General features: G+C 43.9%; 1 long non-coding RNA gene across 1 annotated transcript in view; it reads left to right on the top strand.

The window, feature by feature from the left end:
• The first annotated feature begins 1645 nt into the window (after positions 1–1645).
• LOC117364725 overlaps positions 1646–20340 on the top strand; it is a 29301-nt gene continuing 10606 nt past the window's right edge. Inside the window, exons 1-2 of the long non-coding RNA XR_004540305.1 lie at positions 1646–1692; positions 18419–18555. This is a non-coding gene — a long non-coding RNA (uncharacterized LOC117364725). The remainder of the gene's footprint in view (positions 1693–18418; positions 18556–20340) is intronic.

Raw genomic sequence — 20340 nt, 5'->3', positions numbered from 1 at the left:
TTTCAAAAAGGTATTACTGTCTGTGGCCAGTGGCATATCTGGGGGTATGTGACACCCAGGACCCATCATTGTTTAACACCCCCCCATATTAAAATTTTTTTTTAGCAATAACCCTTGCCAGTCTGATGCTTTACCTTCCGTCAAGATGAAAAAACTGTTTGCCTCGGCAGTAATTCTGCTATGTTGCCTGCCTGCGGATCTCCTTCCTGCTTTCCGTTTGCGTCTACCGCAATCCACCCAGGCAGAAACAGGAAGTTGCGTCATTGGCAGACGTGGAAAGCAAGAAAGAGAGTAGTGGGCGATGTAGCTGAATCACTGCTGAAGCCGGCAGTATTTAAAGCTTAGCAGAAGGTAAAGGGACATCGGGCCGGATGAGAAGGCTGGGAACATGCTGGGTCACAGGAGCTACACAGAGCCTTAGAGCTGGGGGGAAGCCGGACACCAGTGGGAGGCCAGGGGGAAAATGCAGGCCTTCCAGGGAGGGGAGTGTGAGCAGTCCTTCGAGGTGGGGAGTGGGACAGGCCTTCATGGGGGACAGGCAAGCAGGCCTTCAGAGGTGGATGCAGGCCTTTAAGAAGGGGGGGGGGGGGGGAGACAGGCCTTCAAGGGGGACAGGCAGGCTTTCAGGAGTGGGATGCAGGCCTTTAAGGGGGGACAGGCCTTTAAGGGGGGAGACAGGCCTTCAAGGGGAGGGCACAAGCCTTCAGGGGGGGCACAGGCCTTCAAGGGGGTGGGGGACAGGCAGGGCAGGATTAATTCATCAACGGGCCCTAGGCACACAAGTACACTGGGACCCCATGCCCCACCCCACTCCACCATGCGCCCAGGCGGAAACAGGAAGCTGCGTTAGAGGGAAGCTTTGGGCATGCAGCACCGCTTGCACAATTACAGTTCCCGTTGCCTTTCTTAACCACGTTGCTTGCTTGTCTTACTTTCCGTTGATGGGGGGGCCCACGTTCCCGATCGGTGTGGGGCCCGCATTGCTGATTGGGGGGGCCCGCCTTGCCAATCGATGCTGGAGGGGGTCCATCGCCATTTGGAGAAAACAATGTTGATGCCCTCCTTCATCGGACCCCCCTGACCATTTTGGGCCCTAGGCACGTGCCTACTTGGCCTATTGGTTAATCCTGCCCTGGGGACAGGCCTTCAGGGATGGTGGCACAGGCCTTCAAGGGGGACAGACCTTCAGGGAAGGTGGGGCCCTGGTGTAGAAGTACATGGATTGAGGGAAGGGGGTTCAAAGAGACATGCATATGCCGGACTTTGGGTGGGAAGAAATAATGTGTCTAAAAATAGAGGAGAGGGAGAAAGATAATGGACAATGGGATTTCGGGAGGGAAGGAACAGAAAGGCAGAGAAGTTGGACACAAGGGATGGTGTGGGGGGGATGGAGATACTGGATAGGAGGGTAGTTGGGAAGAGAAAGGGAGAGATGGTGGACCCTGGGGTGGTGGGGAAGGAGGGAGAGATACTGGATGAAAGGGTAGTTGAGAAAAGATGAATCTGTGGATGGAGACAAAAAAAAGGAAAGATGCCAGACCTCCGGGGGAGGGAAGGGAAATGGAAGGAGAGGACAGAGATGGCAGATGGATGGTTATCACGGAGAAAGAAGGAGACCCTGGCAAGCAAGTTATCAGAAGACAACCAGAGTGTGGGACCAACAAGATTTGAATATTGACCAGACAACAAAAGGTAGAAAAACTAATTCTATTTTCTGTTTTGTGATTATAATATGTCAGATTTGAAAAGTGTATCCTGCCAGAGCTGGTGTTAGACCGCAAACATGAGCTAGGATTTAACAGAGAGAGGAAAAGTCTTTTTTGTTTATTTTTTTTACACCACAGCGCCAGTGTGGTTAGGAGAAGCCAAAGGGGGTGAAGAAGCTATAAAATAAACCCACCAGATGTTTGAAAAAAACACCCAATTGGGCAGGAAAATCGAATCGAAAAACCAATTCAATAGGCTGAATTGAATCGAATCAAATTTTTTTTTCCTGAATCAGGCAGCATTATCCACCACGCATCTCCACCCTTTCTGTAAAAAAAAAAAAAGTATTTCCTTAGATTACTTGTATCATGTCGCAGCATTTGATCAATCTGTCATATGTGAGTTTTGGAGATAGACTATAAAACCTTTCTGGGGCATGTTGTGCCATGGTTCACCAAGGAGCTTAGGTAGCAAAAAAAATGACGAATGAAGAAAGAGTGATTATCTGGGACTTGATACAAATAAAACAAAACAAAAAAAGGCCCAAGAACAGCATTATTAACAGAAGCATCAGTAACAAAGAAAGATGATACTCTGCTAGGCATTTTAGTGAAGGGATGAGAAGAGCAAAGATGATAGAAAGGAAGGCTTTATTGGAATATAACACTGAGCATACAAAAAAGGATGATAAACTGGTGTGCTCTTCATTTTATGATCACATATGAGGCATTGTACAAATACTAGGTAAACACTGGCATGTGGTTTAGGGTATTTCTCATTTCTTTGACAAAGAGCTGATGAATGCAGAAGAAACTGAAGGATATGTTGACCCCTTCAGTGCTTCTTGAGGACCATAATGTTAATTACCACAGGGTCACTGGACATTTTTCTTGTGGCAGTTTTAGTTTGGGCTAGCGAGGTAAATGCTCCGACGCTCATTCAATTGATATGAGCATTGGTGTGTTTACGTCCCAGGTCCGTGGTAAAAGGCTCAATCGATGCTTGATAGAAGGAGCCCATATTTAGATCAGGATTTGAGGCTTAGGTCCCCTTATATCAAACCATGGTAGAACTTTTTACCGCGGAAACGGTGAGGTAAATGCTCCGACGCTGATAGGAATTGGATAAGTGATGGTGCATTTACATCCTGCAGTAAAAAGTTCTACCACGGTTTGATAAAAGGGCCCTTATTGATTTAGGCCCTCTTTTACTAAGCCACAGTAGAGGTTTCTACGGTGGCCCAGGACGCTAAATGTTCTGAAACCACTCTAAGGCTCATAAGAATTTTATGAGTGTCGGAGCAGCGCTCCGGGCCCACGGCTTAGTAAAAGGGGGAGTTAATTTTTAATTAATTGTAATTTGTATGCAGCCAGTTTAACTATTAATATCTGCCTAACAAATCAGTTTTCCTTAAAAATTAGTTTTTCTAAAAAGGCGTTACATGAATTGATTCCACTTTTATTTTAGTTGTTTCCAGCAGCCTCTGATTCCAATGACACTATCAGTGTGTCATTCGAATGCATAAGATGGCTGCTAGAGTGCATAGTAATTTTCAGCATTTTCAGCTTTTTTTTAAAGACCTATTTTACAGCATTTTTTTTTAGTGGTTTGTAGTGTTTTGAGGTGGCAACATGCCCCTTTTTTTTAAATTGAATATGGTGTTTGTTTTTGATTTTGAAAATTTTCTTATAAACGATCTCTGGATAATTTGAATCATTGATTCTAAACAATGCAATCCTACTCAAAACATATCCCCTAGATAAATAAGTCTGTTTTAGAGGTTTATGGGTGGGCCCTGATCAGTTTTAATTTTTGGAATTTGATGTTTTAAAGTTTTCTTATTTATGACCCTTTTAGAACCTCGGACTTCTATTACAAAGCTGTGCCAGCAATTCCCATATGGCAAATGCAGAAAAGCCTGAGGAATTGAATGGACTTCATTGAATTTACTGTGTAGGAAGGAATCACTAGAGAATGTCAAATAATGTAGCTCATTTTAATACTTTCCTACGATGACTCCAGTAATATAGTTAAATCCAAACTATCTGTGAACTGAAAAAACCCCCACACCACAATGCTTTTTGTCGTATCTTCCACAGAACTTGGCCAATTCTTATGAAATTTTTAGTCTGTCGTGTCCTGAATGAAGTTGATGTAAAATGTTGTAAATATTTCCCACCATACCACAACACTACTTTGTGAAAATGAATTGTTGCTATGGGATATGTGCAGAAACAGTGTAGTATCATATTCCCCTTCTTTATTCACCACCCTGAAACCCTTTGGTAAATAATACATCTGTTAATAATCACATTATCCAAAGTCATACCAAGAATATCCTTCAAATAAATTTTAAAAGGTTCCATTGGTGATAGGAAATGGGTCAGTGGAAAATTCAAAAACCATAAGTTACAAGCCCTTGATAGATTTCCAGATTTTCAGACTGAAGGTAAAGTATCCTTGGAGCTTGCTGCAAGATCAGATTGAGGTACAGAGACTTGTGCAGTCATTTTTCTGAAGCAGACAACCTGCTTTCCTGATTCAAAAGCTTGGTGGAAGCCTCCTTAGTAAATTTACTAAAAGACAAGTTATCCTGCAATGATTTTTCAGGTCTATTAATTGCAGTCATTGATTCTTTCATTGTAATCTCTTGCAACTGTAACTGTAAAGAGGAAGATGAAGAAAAAGATGACAGGAAATTGAATTTTCAATTGAAAGGAAACCCCAGAGTGAGAGGGCATAAAATGAGATTATGAGGTGATAGGCTCAGTAGTAATGCAAGCAGGGCCAGTTTTAGATATGCATGGGCAGAAATTAAGGAGAGGGCCCCTCTTCTACCTGCACGTCTCCCAATTTCCTCATGGACCATTACTACCATATACATATAAAACAATTTTAAATGACTTCTTCACACACAAAATACAGACAGACCTTCATCAAATACAGAACAATGGATCACAAATTAGAAATAGAAATATGAATACCAAAACTGAACTGGAAACTCCAAAACGTTAAACTCACAAGTACTTCTTTTTGTACTAAACACAATCGGTGGAATAACCATGAGAGGGGGCTGAGCTTCCCACTTTGAGCTTAGGCCCCCTCAAAATGAACATCTCTGATGACCATCTCCTCCCCCTCCTCAGGTCCAGTGACCAGAACTTTCCAAGTTCTGCAGCTTGCAGCAGTATTTCAGAGCTGCTGCTGCTTCTCTACCCCCTTGGCTTTCATGCATGCATGAAAGCAATGGCAGCTTGAGGACATGGCCACTAGTTGCAAAGATTGGAGATTTCTGGTTGCTGGACCAGAGGAGGAAGTCTTCAGTTTGCAGGACTTGGGGGAACCCCACCAGCTCAAGTATTTATATTTTGCAATCAGGTGAAGAGAAAATTTGGTGCCCATCCACCCATTTTGGGCTCCAGCCCTCCCCCCCAATTAGCCATGTGGTTATGCAACTGAATAGAATACAAGCTTATTTGTGATGTACATATCCCAAAGCTAACATATTCCAGTTAATAAATTCTAAATAAAACACTTTTTTCTACCTTGTCTGGACGTTTTGTTTTTCCATCATCTTGGTTCCAGTTTCTCCTTTTTGTCTATCTTCTATTTCTCTTTCCAGTGTCTGCTGTCCATTTTTTTCCTCTCTTGCTCCATTCCCTCACTATACCTGTTTCCAACATATTGAATTTTCCTTTTCAACTTTCTTCCTTTTTTCTTTTCTGCCTCTGTCCATTCAATCTCACCCTCTTTCTCATTCTTTTTAAAATTTTCAGCTACCTATCAATTTCCCATCTCACTCCTTTCCCAGCCTCTGATTTCCTTCTATCTACTCCCCATTACTTCCCAACTGTTCTCCCTTCAAGTATCTCTTTCCTCTAACATAACATAATTTCTTATATATTGCAACAACCTTATGGTTCAGTGTGGTTCACAAATTAAGAAATACTAACATTATAGCAGATTAAGTCCAGATAGTTCCAAAGAAACATTAACATTATAACATGTTATAAAATTTTAGTCTAAGTATTTCCTAAAAAGATATGTTTTGAACTTTTCCCTAAAAGCACCCCATGTCCAACTTCTTTCCCTCCAGACCACTGCCCACTATCTCTGGCTCTAGCACCCTCTGTTTCTGGCCCTATAAGTTCTTCCCTTTCACCCCCACCCCCAGTCTGACACTTCTTTGAAACCCCTCCCTCATTCTACTTAAAAAATAAAAAGTTGATCCAGGGAGCTTCCTGGCCTGGCATGCTGGTCCGACGTCACCTTCACCTTCATTCAACTTCTCATCCAGGGAACTGGTGGCTGCAGCAGCAACTCTGAAATTCAACCTGCAAGTCTTTGCAGTAAACAATGTCCCAGATTGTTTTTCCTACTATGCTGCTAGTAAGAAGTATGAAGTGCCAGTGCAAGGCCAGCCGAAGGGAGACTGTAGGAGCTGTGGCTAGTCCTCAGCACATGGTAGAAGAGTCCTGAGCACATGGCAGAACAGTGAGCGGAGAGTGTGCTAGCAGGAAGAAGCAGAGAGAGGAGCAGAGAAGGCGGTGCTAGCAGGGGAAGAGGCAAGAGCTAACTCTGCCCACCCCTGACGTCACCAGCCAAACTCCCCCCATAAAAGGGGACGAGCCAATGGCGCAAAGAGCCTTAAGAAGAGCCAAACTACACAAGACAACGATACTTTAGGGCAACAAGCGGACCTCTCAAACACATTATCCCTTCACCCTAATCGTACAGGCTCTCATACTAACTAACAGATAGCAACCCTCTCGGACATCTCAAACTCTCAGTCTCTCAGACACCCTTATCTTTCAAGCACTAGATACCCCAATCTTCCAACTCTCAGACACCCTAATCTTTCAAATCTCACACCTGCTCACAGACAGATTTTTCTAATTTTCCTAATTCTCTACCTTACTGACAGGCAGACCTCAATTACAACTCAGCAATGGCAGGGAGGACAAGAAGCGCGAAGTCTACAATCAAGACCAGTATTCCAGTCGCTATGGCGATCCAGGAAGCGACCACGGACTGCGTGCAGAAGGAGGAGGATCCAGGACGGTGGACAGAGGTCTCTGTGCAGACCGAGACCATCCCCCAGCGCTTCACTACAGTCTCTACACAGACAGAGGAGGCCGCGCAGCCGGATGGAGATCTCATGCAGGAACTAAGGAGCCTCAGGGAGGAGGTGATACGCCTGAGAAGCATCCGAGAGGATGAGGCCTACATCGACGGAGTCGTCCAGGAGCTGTCCCAAATCACTGAGCAAGCCCATGACAAGTCCATCCTCGAGACGCCCAAATCATCAGCTTTGAAACCAACAATTGGGATACAGGAAATGACTAGCGGCACTGACTCCTGGCAGCTGGTGACCTACTCCACGGGCAAACATAGGAGACCCCCCTTCCTTTTTCAATCTCTTCATCTTCTCCTTCTTCTTACAAACAGGGCAGTGTGACCGGGCCGGTTCCAGAGTAGGTGGGAAACACGCCCCAGACCACAGGTAGATTTATGTAGCGCCTTTTGTATGGCTGGCAGAAAGGAAAACCAGGAAAAGGGATTTTGCAAAAGAAAAACAGCTTCACTTTATTTGTAATTCCACGAGCATGGTAAACTAATAATATGCTCATCAAGGCAATGTCCTATAAGTCCTTTGGAGCAATCCCTCTTACTCCAGTGTGTGCAACTTGCTCTGTACTTGTCAGCAAAAGCACAAAAAAAAAACCAAACGTTTTTCCAAAACCAACATTCAGGAGTGTACTTTAGTTTTCTGGAACCCACATCTTCCTGTGGCCGGCGGGCAACTTCCAGCCAGGGTTCATGGGCTCACCCAGTCAGGCACCCCCTGCTGCTGGGGCTACTTGCCCTCCCCCCCCAAGGGTCTCCCTCACCAAGGCAATTACTAACTCCTAACTTTGCCTCTGGAGTCCTTTGGGCTTATTGGAAAGCCTGGAGACAGACTTCCCTCAAATTGCCTTTAATTAGGCAGAGCTGCTTCTGCCTTTCTTACAGCCTGCTTTAGCTAAGGGTTTTAGAACCACCCTTCACACTTCATTCCCCCTAGCTCCATGTCCTCCTCCCATTCACTGTCCTCATGAATACTGGGCATTTCTTCTTCATTGGACAGGGCGTCCAGGTTGTATTGCCAAGTTCCTCTCTCGGTCTGTTCCTCCCCTCCCCCACCCTGCCTGCCTGTCAGCTCTCTGCCAAAGTGCTCTTCCCCACACACAACTCCCGGCTCACTCTCCCAGGGTCTGTTAGGCAAGGCAATAAACCTCCCAGGGCTTATAGTCTCTCTCCTGCTAGGCTGACCTTTGCATAGTGTCCTGGGCTGGGGAACTGGAACTCTGGAACTGCCCCTTGGGCCAGTAGCTGCATTATCTCCATTAGAGCCAGCTGAGAACCCTTGCTTGCTCTGCCTCCTCCCTATTTGAGGAAGCTGGTCTCCACTATAACGAGTGCTGACCCCACCCCCTCCTGGGTTGGGTTTAGGTTTCTCACTCTGAGGAAAGGATCGATAGGGGAGGTAATTGGTTTGCAGTGCCCTTCCCTCCTGGCTGTTATGTTGTACTGAACCTTGCCTCTGCCCCTTTCCTCTGGGCTGAGTCAGCTGAGCCTGCTCCAGGCCAGGTTTTACCCAGCCCATTGATGCCTGCTGGGGAAGTTTAACTGTTCTTTTCTTTGGGACAGGGGCTTCCCTGTCACAGCAGCTATACATCAACCCCTCAACTCACCCTGCGGAACAGATTCCAGATTCTTCAGGAAGGAACTGCCAATGAGGAACAGGAGCAGGCCCAACACACAGCTCCATCTCCAGGGACAACTGACTGGCTCCCCCCAAAGAAGCGCAGAGTAATAGTCATCGGGGATTCCATGCTGAGGGGCACCAAGGGACCAATTTGCAGACCGGATATGCAATCTAGGGAGGTCTGCTGTCTGCCTGGAGCCAGGATACGAGATGTCACCGCCAGTCTGGATAGACTACTCATGCCCCGAGATCACTTTCCTATGCTTCTTGTCCACATAGGAACCAACGACACTGCCAGGAATACACCGGAGACCATCACCAGAGACTTTGGAGCACTGGGTGAGAGGCTGAAGCGGACAGGAGCACAGGTGGTTTTCTCATCAATCCTCCCAGTTAGAGGCAAGGGAAGAGCCAGAGATGAACGTATCCTGAGGACGAACGAGTGGCTACAGGGATGGTGCTGGGATATGAACTTCGGATTCCTAAACCATGGGGAAGTGCTACAAGGACTTCAGGGACCAGATGGACTCCATCTGACCAGTAGTGTTAAGAACGTCTTCGGACACCGACTAGCCCGCCTGCTTCACAGGGCTTTAACTAGGTAAGTCGGGGGAGGGTACCCATTCACATATTAGTGCAGAAAGGAATTATCCTGATGAGGTGAGTCGAAACTCCGCTTCCATGTCCAAGGTAAGTACCCACATTGCAAACAGTTCTTCCAGGTCCAGTAGCTCTCTGCAGAAAGACCCTCCCTTCTCTGGTACTGGGCTTTCTTGAAGTCTTCACCATGCATCCATTACTTTTTAATTACAAACAGATAATAACTTTAAGTATTGCATAGAGCAAACAAACCTCTACCTGGCTTCTCTAGCAGGATCACCTGCTTGCCTGGACGTGCTCAGTTTGTAGTGTTACAAGTCTTAAAAAGACCACATTCAGTTTGTAGCCCTGCATAATTTTAGAGTTCATTAAGGTGGGTTCCACATGCTTTCCTCATTTGTTAAGCATGTTCCAAATATGCTCATGCTTATATTCTAGCTTTTCTTCCCAGTCATATGAAAAGATTTATATTAACTTTGTTGACTTTACTAAAAAATTATATTTAGTGAGGTATGAGAAATAATATTGCAGTGTTGTACCTTGATATATGTGAAGGGGTTCCTAGAGAAAAGTGCTGAACCTAGCTTGTACCAGCAGGTGGCAGCACACAACCTAAGGTGGTACATTCTGAGCTTGCCATGTTTTCTGAATATCAAGAGGATAATGTAGTTTCCCAGAAGACTAGAAGAAATACATTTATTAATCAGGTACAAATCTAGGCTTTCTTTACTTAGCTGTATTTCGGCAATAACATGTTATTAGCCAATTAATGAATGTTAATTAGCAGTTAAGATACATTATTCGCCAGTAGCACAGCTTAACACAAATATTTCACCCCTACCAACAAAGTAGGCATTGTCCAAGCTTTATTGGACAAGTTTATTACAATGACTTCAATGGCTCAACATGAGTCCTCTTTTAGTCGACCAGCCTACTTCAGGAGTCAAATGTGCTGATGGATGCCGTATAGAAACAGAAGTCAATTGGATCTTTTGCAATGGTGATGAAAATTCTCTATATAGGAGACATTGAAAAAATGTCTCCAAACACCACTGGAGCTGCTACTATGTGTGTTAAAAAATAATAATAATAATAAAAAGTCTCCATGCGCAATTTTGAGCACCGTATATAGAATTTACCGTGGAAGACGCCGTCCCATACCGGCTGAGACACTGTTATATTGACAAGATTATTCAATCCATTCCGTCATTAACAGTGATCTTACAATCCCCTGAATAAGGTATCCTCTGATGCTGAAACTGGGATCTTAGTTGGGATATTTTAGAAGACCTTTCATATAAAGTTAGGTCCCCAATTACAGACTTGTGACTTTCACAAAAAGACTGGTCAACCATAGACTTTTATGTCTTTTTAAGATTTGTATTAATAAAGTAACAGTTGGGTTGACTTATGACATCTCATTTGCCTCTTTTTGTTTGTTTGCATACAATACTTTAGTGCCACAATCTGATACTACACATATCTTGGGTGTCATTATCAACACTAAACTCACTTTTAGACTGCTGATTTCTCAGATTATACAATGCTCCTTCTATCGACTTTGCCAGATCTGATCTATAAAATCCCTATTGCATCTCTTCACACTTATTATTCTCATATACTTCCTTATTAGCCAATTGGTTTTACTTTTATTCCCTATACAAAGGAATTAGAATAAAGGAGTTAAGACAACTGCAGCTGAAACAAAATATGACCATCAGACACATCAATAATGTAAAAAAAACAATGGCCACATATTCCCTCATTTAGAAAGAGCCCAGTGGCTGCCAGTTTCTCACCATATTATCTAGTAAATAATATGGTGAGAGTACTCACAGTCAGAGAATCTACCGTGTTTCCCCAAAATAAGACAGTGTCATATTAATTTTGGGTCCAAAAAACGCACTAGGGCTTATTTTTGGGGGATGTCTTATTTTTTTCATGTACAATAATCATCTCTCCTTTCCTCTTCTCCACCTCATTTTTTCCCCTTTCCTTTCTCCCCCACCCTATGTGCAAGATCTTTCCTCCCCTCTCACCCATTCCCTTGTGCAGCATCTTTCTATGCCTCCCTCACATCCCCCTGTGCAGCAGAACCCCACCGACTCGCCCACCATGAGACTGACATACCTCCGCTCTGAGGCCTTTGAGGTTGCTGAATCAATGAGTCCAATTTTTTTTCAGCAAATCAGGCAGCACTAGTGTCAGGGATGGAGTAAGGGACATTCAGGGGGGGGGGGGGCTTCGGTGATTGATCTTAACTATGGCTTATTTTTGGGGTAGGGCTTATATTAGGAGCATCTTTAAAAATTTTGCTAGGGCTTATTTTCAGGATAGGTCTTATTTTGAGTCATATTACCCCTAGTGGTTAGGACTACAGCCTCAGTACACTGAGGTTGCAGGTTCAAGCCAATCACTGCTCCTTGTGACCCTGGGCAAGTCACTTAACACTCCATTGTCCCAGGTACGATAGTCAGATTGTGAGTCCACCGGGACAGATAGGGAGAAATACTTGAGTACCTGAATGTAAACCACTTAGCAGTGGTGTATAAATACTAAAATAAATAAATCCTACCAGGTCCCTTAGGTCAGCTCAATAGAAAAGGTTAGTTGTTTCAAGTTATAGGCTAATAGTACATGAACATAGCAGGGACTCCATATTCTCTATGCAGGGACTATTTATTTATTTTAGGTATTTAAATACCACCTATCAAAGTTATCTAAGCAGTTTACAATCAGGTACTCAAGCATTTTCCTTATCTGTCTTGGTGGGTTCACAATCCATCTAATATACCTGGGGCAATGGAGGATCGAGTGACTTGCCCAGGGTCACTACATAAGGAGCAGAATGGGATTTGAACCTACAACCTCAGGGTGATGAGGCTGTAGCTCTAACCACTAGGCCACTCCTTCCTCTCTCCACACCCCTACGAGATTCCACAAATCAATGACAAGCTAGGGAATTAGGGAATTCTCTACCACCCCATTTGAGGTCAGAACTTCCCTTTGAAAGATTCAAAAATGAACTGAGAACTTTTCTTTTTAGGCATATCAGCCACATTGATCATTTACCTGCTAACTACCAGACTTCTCCTTTCTCTGGTTGCAGTGCCCCAATGCGAATCTCTAGCATAAAAAATATCATCCTTGTATGCTTCTCTCCCCCTCCTTTCCTATCAATATTGTAGTTCCACCCTTCCCCTACAACATTCCAGTGCCCCAGGTACATTAGTCAGATTGTGAGCCCACCGGGACAGATAAGGAAAAATATTTGAGTACCTGAATGTAAGCTGTGTAGGCTATAAGCAGTGTATAAATATCTTAAATAAATAGTGTAGTTATATTCTGGCTCTGCCCAGCCCAAAACAAAGCAGAACCTAGCCAGGGTAATGTATATGTATACAGAAATAGGAATGCTTCTAGCTTCCAGGTGAAGGCCTCTGGCTATGGCAGAGGGATCAGTGACTAAACTGTGCAAAGATGGGTATGTTAGATAAGAAAAACAGATGTGAGGCCAGTTATATGGCCTTGGATATCTAGGGAGAGACTTCTGAAAAGCCTACTTCACAGCCTATGTGAGCCCAATTTCCAATGGCAAATGTTTGCTCTGTTCTACATCACTGAGGTAATGAAGGATTAAGAGTCTTATCCAAGAGCACAGGGGGTGGGGGTAGGGGAGTATGAACCCTCTCTTGCCTGGTTGTCTACCTGTTGCTCTAACCACTAGAGTCCAACTCTAGGAGGCAGTGGCGTACCTAGCATATGTGACACCCGGGACCCATTATTTTTTGACACCCCCCATCTATATGAAAAATATGATTTTTAGTAATAATCCACATATCGCACAACAAGAGTGTACCTAGGAAAAGGCAGCATCTTAAACACTGCAGTGAGCACTAGAACACAACACATACATTGTAAAACTAAACAAGCCAGATCCTGCACAGTCAATTGATCCTGTACAGTCAATGCTATCAGAAAGCCATGGTCCCTTTCATACACACAGACAGATACACCCTTGCCCAATATAGAATAATCACAAACTAAAAATAAAAATATGTAGACAAAAGTTAAACTGAACTGCCAAGAAACCAGACTCTGCATACAATGCAACACCACAACACCACAAAAACAGTAATACATGTCCTCTAATACTGTGCAAAATATAAAGACAGTAGATGTAAATTTGAAAAAACTGATACATAACAATCACCACTTTACAAATTAACAAATAAAAATAAAACAAATAATGAGAAATATGAAAATACCATTTTATTGGACTAATCCCCGTAAGCTCGGTCCTCATCCCCACAAACCACCTGATTCTATCCACACAAGCCTTGAATTGTTTTATATTGAACTTATTATATTAAAGTATAAAAAGAAACAATATTCTGTACAATTGTCAATTTATAAATCAGCATCTTTCCCCCACTCTCTGTTCCCCATTTTCCCTCAGCGTCCGCTGGAGCCCACTCTCTCTCCACTTTCCTTCAGTGCATGCACATAAAAACAAGCAAGTAATTTTATATCATTTTCATTCTATTCATTCATAGAAATTAAAGTCTAAATAATGCTAGTCACATAACAAAACATGATTTTACAAAAATAATTCTCTGCAGTCAAGCCTGCAAGGATTACTAGATGTCTTTCAGCAGCTCCCCTACCTCCCCCCCCTTACCTTCATGGCCAAGTCAAAATTATCTACCAACAATAACATTTTAAAAACACAAAGCACACTGTACGCAGAGAAAATGTTAATTATCATTTATATTCTGTGGGTTTACAAAGAGGTCAAGGCAGATGACTTTATGCAATGTCACCTCAGTAACAACTATACAAAAATAGACAAATATACTTCCTCCCTTTTTACTAAACCGCGATAGCGTTTTTTAGCGCAGGGAGCTGCACTGAATGCCCCACGCTGCTCTCGATGCTCATAAGCTCCCTGCGCTAAAAACTGCTAATGCAGTTTAGTAAAAGGGGCCCATAGTGCAAAATATAGACATCATATATAAATTCTCAAAACGGACACATTTTGATCACTAAATTGAAAATAAAATCATTTTTCCTACCTTTGGTAATTTCATCAGTCTCTGGTTGCACTTTATTCTTCTGACAAATCCCCTGGACCGGATGGAATTCACCCGAGAGTCTTAAAGGAATTGAAGGTTGAAATCGGAGAGTTATTGCAAAAACTTGCAAACCTGACAATCAGAACTGGACAGATACCGGACGACTGGAGGATAGCGAACGTCACGCCAATTTTCAAAAAAGGATCGAGAGGGGAACCGGGCAACTATAGGCCTGTGAGTCTTACGTCGGTCCCCGGCAAGATGGTTGAAGCACTGATCAAGGATAGCATAGTCCGGCACTTGGACGCACACGACTTGATGAAACCCAGTCAACATGGATTCAGGAAAGGGAAATCGTGTTTGACGAATTTACTCCAATTTTTTGAGACCGTGAACGAGCAAATTGATAGTGGGAAGCCGGTGGACATAATATACTTGGACTTCCAGAAAGCGTTCGACAAAGTTCCACACGAAAGACTTCTCAGGAAACTACAGAGCCATGGCATAGAGGGAGATATACAAAGATGGATAGGCAAATGGCTGGAAAACCGAAAGCAGAGAGTGGGCATAAATGGGAAGTTCTCCGACTGGGAGAAAGTGACTAGTGGTGTACCCCAGGGTTCGGTACTTGGGCCGATCCTTTTTAATATTTATATCAATGACCTGGAAGAAGGAACATCCAGTGAGATCATCAAGTTTGCAGACGATACAAAACTATGCCGGGCAATCAGATCGCAGGATGATAGAGAGAAACTCCAGAGCGACTTGTGTCGGTTAGAAACATGGGCGGAGAAATGGCAGATGAAGTTCAATGTGGAGAAATGCAAGGTAATGCATTTAGGCAATAAGAATAAGGAATACGAGTATACAATGTCAGGTGCAACTCTGGGGAAGAGTGAACAAGAAAAGGACCTGGGTGTACTGATAGATAGGACCCTGAAGCCGTCGGCACAATGCGCGGCAGCGGCAAAGAAGGCAAATAGAATGTTGGGCATGATAAAGAAAGGAATCTCGAGTAGATCGGAGAAAGTTATAATGCCGCTTTATAGGGCAATGGTCAGACCACACTTGGAATACTGCGTCCAACATTGGTCTCCCTACCTAAAGAAGGATATAAAACTGCTGGAGAGGGTGCAGAGACGAGCAACAAAACTGGTGAAGGGTATGGAGAAACTGGAATACGAGGATAGACTTATAACACTAGGATTGTTCTCCCTTGAGAAAAGGAGACTGCGTGGGGATATGATCGAGACCTTCAAAATACTGAAAGGAATCGACAAAATAGAGCAGAGAAGATTATTTACATTGTCCAATTTGACACGGACTAGAGGACATGTAATGAAGCTAAGGGGGGACAGGTTCAGGACTAATGTCAGGAAGTTCTGCTTCACTCAGAGAGTGGTTGACGCCTGGAATGCCCTCCCAGAGGAGATTATTGCGGAATCGACCGTCCTGGGCTTCAAGAGCAAACTAGATGCATATCTCCCTAAGAGAGGCATATAAAGATATGGTGGACTATAAATTACGCCAGGTGTACACCTGGCAGGGCCTCCGCGTGTGCGAATCGCCGGACTTGATGGACCGAAGGTCTGATCCGGAGATGGCAGTTCTTATGTTCTTATGTTCCCTTCTTTCAGCCTCCTGTATGTTTCCTCTCCTCCAGAACTCATTCCCTCCCCCAACTTTTTCTTTGTTTCATCCTGTCCCCTTCTTTTTTTCTCTCTCCATGCCCCCTTTCTTTCTGTATGTCTGTCTTTCTCTCTCTCTCTCCGTGCCCCATTTCTTTCTTTCACCCTGCCCCCTTCTTTCTCTCTCCATGCCCCCTTTCTTTCTCTATGTCTGTCTTTCCCTCTCTCTCCCCATGCCCCATTTTTTTCTTTCTTTCACCCTGCCCCTTTCTTTCTTTCTGGATCCCTGTCCCCCCCTTTCTTTCTTTCTGTCTTCCTGTCTCCCCCCTTTCTTTCTTTCTCCCTGCCCTCCCCCATGCCACCGCCGCTACCACCACCATGCTGCCACCACCGCCGGGGAAAGGCTACCACTAGCCATCGAAAACAGGCCAGTGCCGAATTCGCCCTGCTTCGTTTCCCGCAGCCAGGCAGCGATTGGCTGGCCCAGAATGTCCTCTCCGACGTCAGAATTGACGTCGGAAGGCTATAGTTGGTCAGCCCGCGGGAAACGAAGCAGGGCGAATTTGGAGGGAGGGAGAACTGGCGCTGGCTTCTTTCTGATGATGCAATGGCAGGCCAGCTGTGCACCCCCTTGGGCCCGTGCACCCGCGGTGGGCCTCCCCCCATGCCCCCCCCCTAGGTACGCCACTGCTAGGAGGGATGATGACTGAGTCCAATTATGAAGGTGTGGGGAGATGAATGATGGACATTACAATTAATTTTATGCGTGTAATGTGGTACCAAGCTGGAGGTCAGCTTATGGGTGTGCCAAGTTTGGAAATAGTCTGTGTCTTACATGTATAGCAAAAGTATCTCTGCACGTGAGTGTATGCCTAGGGCAGGGGTAGGCAATTCTGGTCCTCGAGAGCCGGAGCCAGGTCAGGTTTTCAGGATATCCACAATAAATATGCATAAGATAGATTTGCATCTCAAGGAGGCAGTGCATGCAAATCCATCTCATACATATTCATTGTGGATATTCTGAAAACCTGAACTGGCTCCAGCTCTCAAGGACCGGAATTGCCTACCCCTGGTCTAAACATAGAAACATAGAAACATAGAAATTGACGGCAGAAAAGGGCTATAGCCCATCGAGTCTGCCCATACCAATGACCCACTCCCTGATTCTTACTCTCCTAGAGATCCCACATGAATATCCCATTTTCTCTTGAAATCTAACACGCTGCTGGCCTCAATCACCCTCTGAGGCAGCTCGTTCCAGTGATCTACCACCCTTTCAGTGAAGAAGTACTTCCTCGCATCACCCTGAAATTTCCCTCCCCTGATTTTCAGCGAGTGTCCTCTGGTTACTGAGGGCCCTATAAGACTGAAGATATCTTCTTTCACCTCTATATGCCCAGTAATATACTTAAAGGTCTCAATCATGTCCCCTCTCTCCCTTCGCTCCTCCAGTGAGTACATCCGCAGTTTTTTTAACCTTTCTTCATACGTGAGTTCCCTGAGCCCCAAAACCATCCTGGTAGCCATTCGCTGAACCGACTCAATTCTCAACACATCTTTTCGGTAGTGTGGTCTCCAGAATTGAACACAATACTCGAGATGAGGTCTCACCATGGATCTGTACAGCGGCATTATGACTTCAGGTTTTCTGCTGACAAAACCCCTACGGATACAGCCCATCATTTGTCTTGCCTTGGACGATGCCTTCTCCACTTGATTGGCAGCCTTCATATCGTCGCTAATGATCACTCCTAAATCACGTTCCACCGTGGTCCTGGACAATGTTTCACCATTTAGTGTGTAAGTTCTGTGTGGATTTTTTTTGCCTAGGTGCATTACTTTACATTTTTTAGCATTGAAGCCCAGCTGCCAAGTTGATGACCACTGTTCAAGCTGTCTTAGGTCCTGCGTCATAAAGTCAGGCACACTGCTTTTGCCAACTATGTTGCATAGTTTGGCATCGTCGGCAAACAGTGATACTTTTCCTCTAAGTCCTTGGGTCAAATCTCCTATGAATAAATTGAATAGAATCGGCCCTAAGACGGAGCCCTGAGGGCATTAGTTATTTAGAAACAGACCTGTGGTTCATTTGTGGTGTTAATAGGCTAGGAGATAAAACCACCATTTCATTGCACATGCCTGTATTTGTGAGTATTTTTGGGCTGATCAAAAAAACAAGAGTCATGAGAAAGAGATGCCACCAAACTGGGATAGTTTTCATCAGTTGGTGAGCAGCGTTCTGTCACACTCTCAAAAAGAAATGGTAAGACAGCCTTTCCTTACATTACTAGTCAGAGACAGTTAATTTGCTTCATGCTGCAATGTAATAATCACATTGGAAGACACCAAAACACTTTGAAATTAGTTTACATTTTTTTTTCCAAAGCAGAAAGGCCATGAATACAAATCCCCAACTGGCCAGTGGTATTATAGAGCTGACAGTTGAATCCTCATATTTGCCATTTGTAGTGGATTCAAATGAAAAGCATCCTCTGAATGTGGATCTTAGCACATTATACAGAAGAAAAGAACAGATGTTTCTTTGCCTTCTAGGTGAATGCTGTAAACAGAGTACAGTATGTGCTCTTTATGGAGAGGCTAGGCTAGGCTTTCCATCCGCATCTGATCCTTTCCTCCAGCTATTCATTGCTGTATTGCAGGGGACACAGCAGCTGCTCTTGCAGACAAGGCTGAAGAATGATAGGATGCAGGTGATGCCAGCGTGACCTGAAATGGAAAGCCAACTGAAATGATGCAGTTGGGTGATAACATTGGCCAAGCGCACAGCATAGCAGAGGTAAGACAGGAGGGTGGGGGAATGGAAAGGAAGGGAATAGCAGGGGTTGAGATGGGTGAAGTGTATATGAGTTGTCATAGTATCGGTTTGGTGGAATGGAATGCGGGTGGTGGTGTTACCAAGGAAAAATGATCTAAGGATTGGTGTGATTAGGGAGCATGTTGATTGGGTGATATTAGGCGGGAATCTGTGAGGGAGAGTGTATGTGGAGGTGATAGGGTGGATTGGGAGTGTAGGATTAAGTGTAGTGAACTAGGGATTGTGGGGTGTTGGGAGGAATGCATTTTGGGTAGTTTCTTGTCCTGTCCTTCCCTCCCTGGGGTTTCGGTTGGGATATGGGGAATGGATTGGGTGATCTTTGTTTTTATTTTGATCATGGTAGGGTAAGGGTATGTTGAATTTTGTATTTTGTTGGGGGGGGGGGGACTGTTGGGGTAGTTGGGTCACAGCAGTTGGGCAGAAATAAGGGGGTTTCTTCCAGGTGGCCATTAGCTTTGTGAGGTTTCTGAGCTATGCCACAGTTAGAGGAGGCCTGGCGATGCTGCAGGTCTTGCAGATGGGATACTTGTTGGAATGTAAAATAAATTTACTGTTTTGATTGGATGGAGCAGCTAGGTCGGGACCGAGAGTTGGGGCGGTGCCACCTAGGAAGGAGAGTTGGGGCGGTGCCACCTAGGAAGAAAGGTTATAAAAGAATGTTCATTGTGTTAAAATAAAGCTGTGGCCAGAATTTTGCCACAAAGGAATAATTGTAGTGGGGGTTGATATGGTTAATTAAGTGTAATGTAAGCATGCAGTGGTGCAAGTGTTATGAGGAGACAAGATTCAATAATGACTTTAGTAACCAACGATGTGACACCCTTCCCACCCACTCAAATTATTAACTCTGGACAGAGAGTATCTTGCTTAACATACCAATGTGACTTACATTATTCATTTAATTTACTTTATTTGAATTACTTGGCCATAACTTGTACAGCATCATATACAGTCAAAGCAGCTTGTAGGCAGAGTGACATATCTAAAAAATACAAAAATGTCTTTTAAAAAACCTATAGTGATGATAAAGAAATTAAAGCATAAATCACACATAGACTTCCAGAGTATATTCTAGTCCTCAGCTGTTGGATGTTGAAAGCTTTGGCTACACTCTATAGAATGACAATATCGATAATAGCTAGTGATGATAGATGATCCATATTACACTGAATGTATAAACTTAAGTAGCTTGTATAACTTGATGGAACATTGATGACTCTATGCAATTTCCATGTAGCAATATGCTGCTTGTAACTTGCCTAGAAGTCTTTTTTGAGAGGATTTGGTGGGATATTAGATTGCAAATACTATAATATAAAATAAAATAACATAACAACATAATCTACAGAATTTATGCAGATGAGATTCCCCCCCCCATTGAATGACACCCTTCAAAATACCATAAATTACAGCAGGTGGGTTTTTTCTTCTAGTATTACTTCTTGGTTCAAAGAGAACAGGTTGGTCTTAAATGTAGACAAGATGGAAATTGTGGTGAGCAGATCCTCGAAATACGGTGTTTCAACTCAGGTAACAGGTGGAGGGAAGACAATTAATACTGTGTATGAGATCCATAGTCTAGTCATAAGATTGATTCTGTTTTGTTCTTCAAAGCCCAGATACATACTATGATCAGACAGCCATTCTTTAAATTATTTTTGATCAAACTAAAGTCCATGACTCCAGCTGAAGACTTTGGAACAATTTTACAGAACATGGTTCAAAACTTCTAGTCTTCAGTCTATG

This window comes from Geotrypetes seraphini, chromosome 1 (genome assembly GCF_902459505.1).
Source record: "Geotrypetes seraphini chromosome 1, aGeoSer1.1, whole genome shotgun sequence".
Lineage (NCBI taxonomy): Eukaryota > Metazoa > Chordata > Amphibia > Gymnophiona > Dermophiidae > Geotrypetes > Geotrypetes seraphini.
Note: the sequence above shows the minus strand (reverse complement) of the source record. Positions and strands in the feature narration are given on the sequence as shown.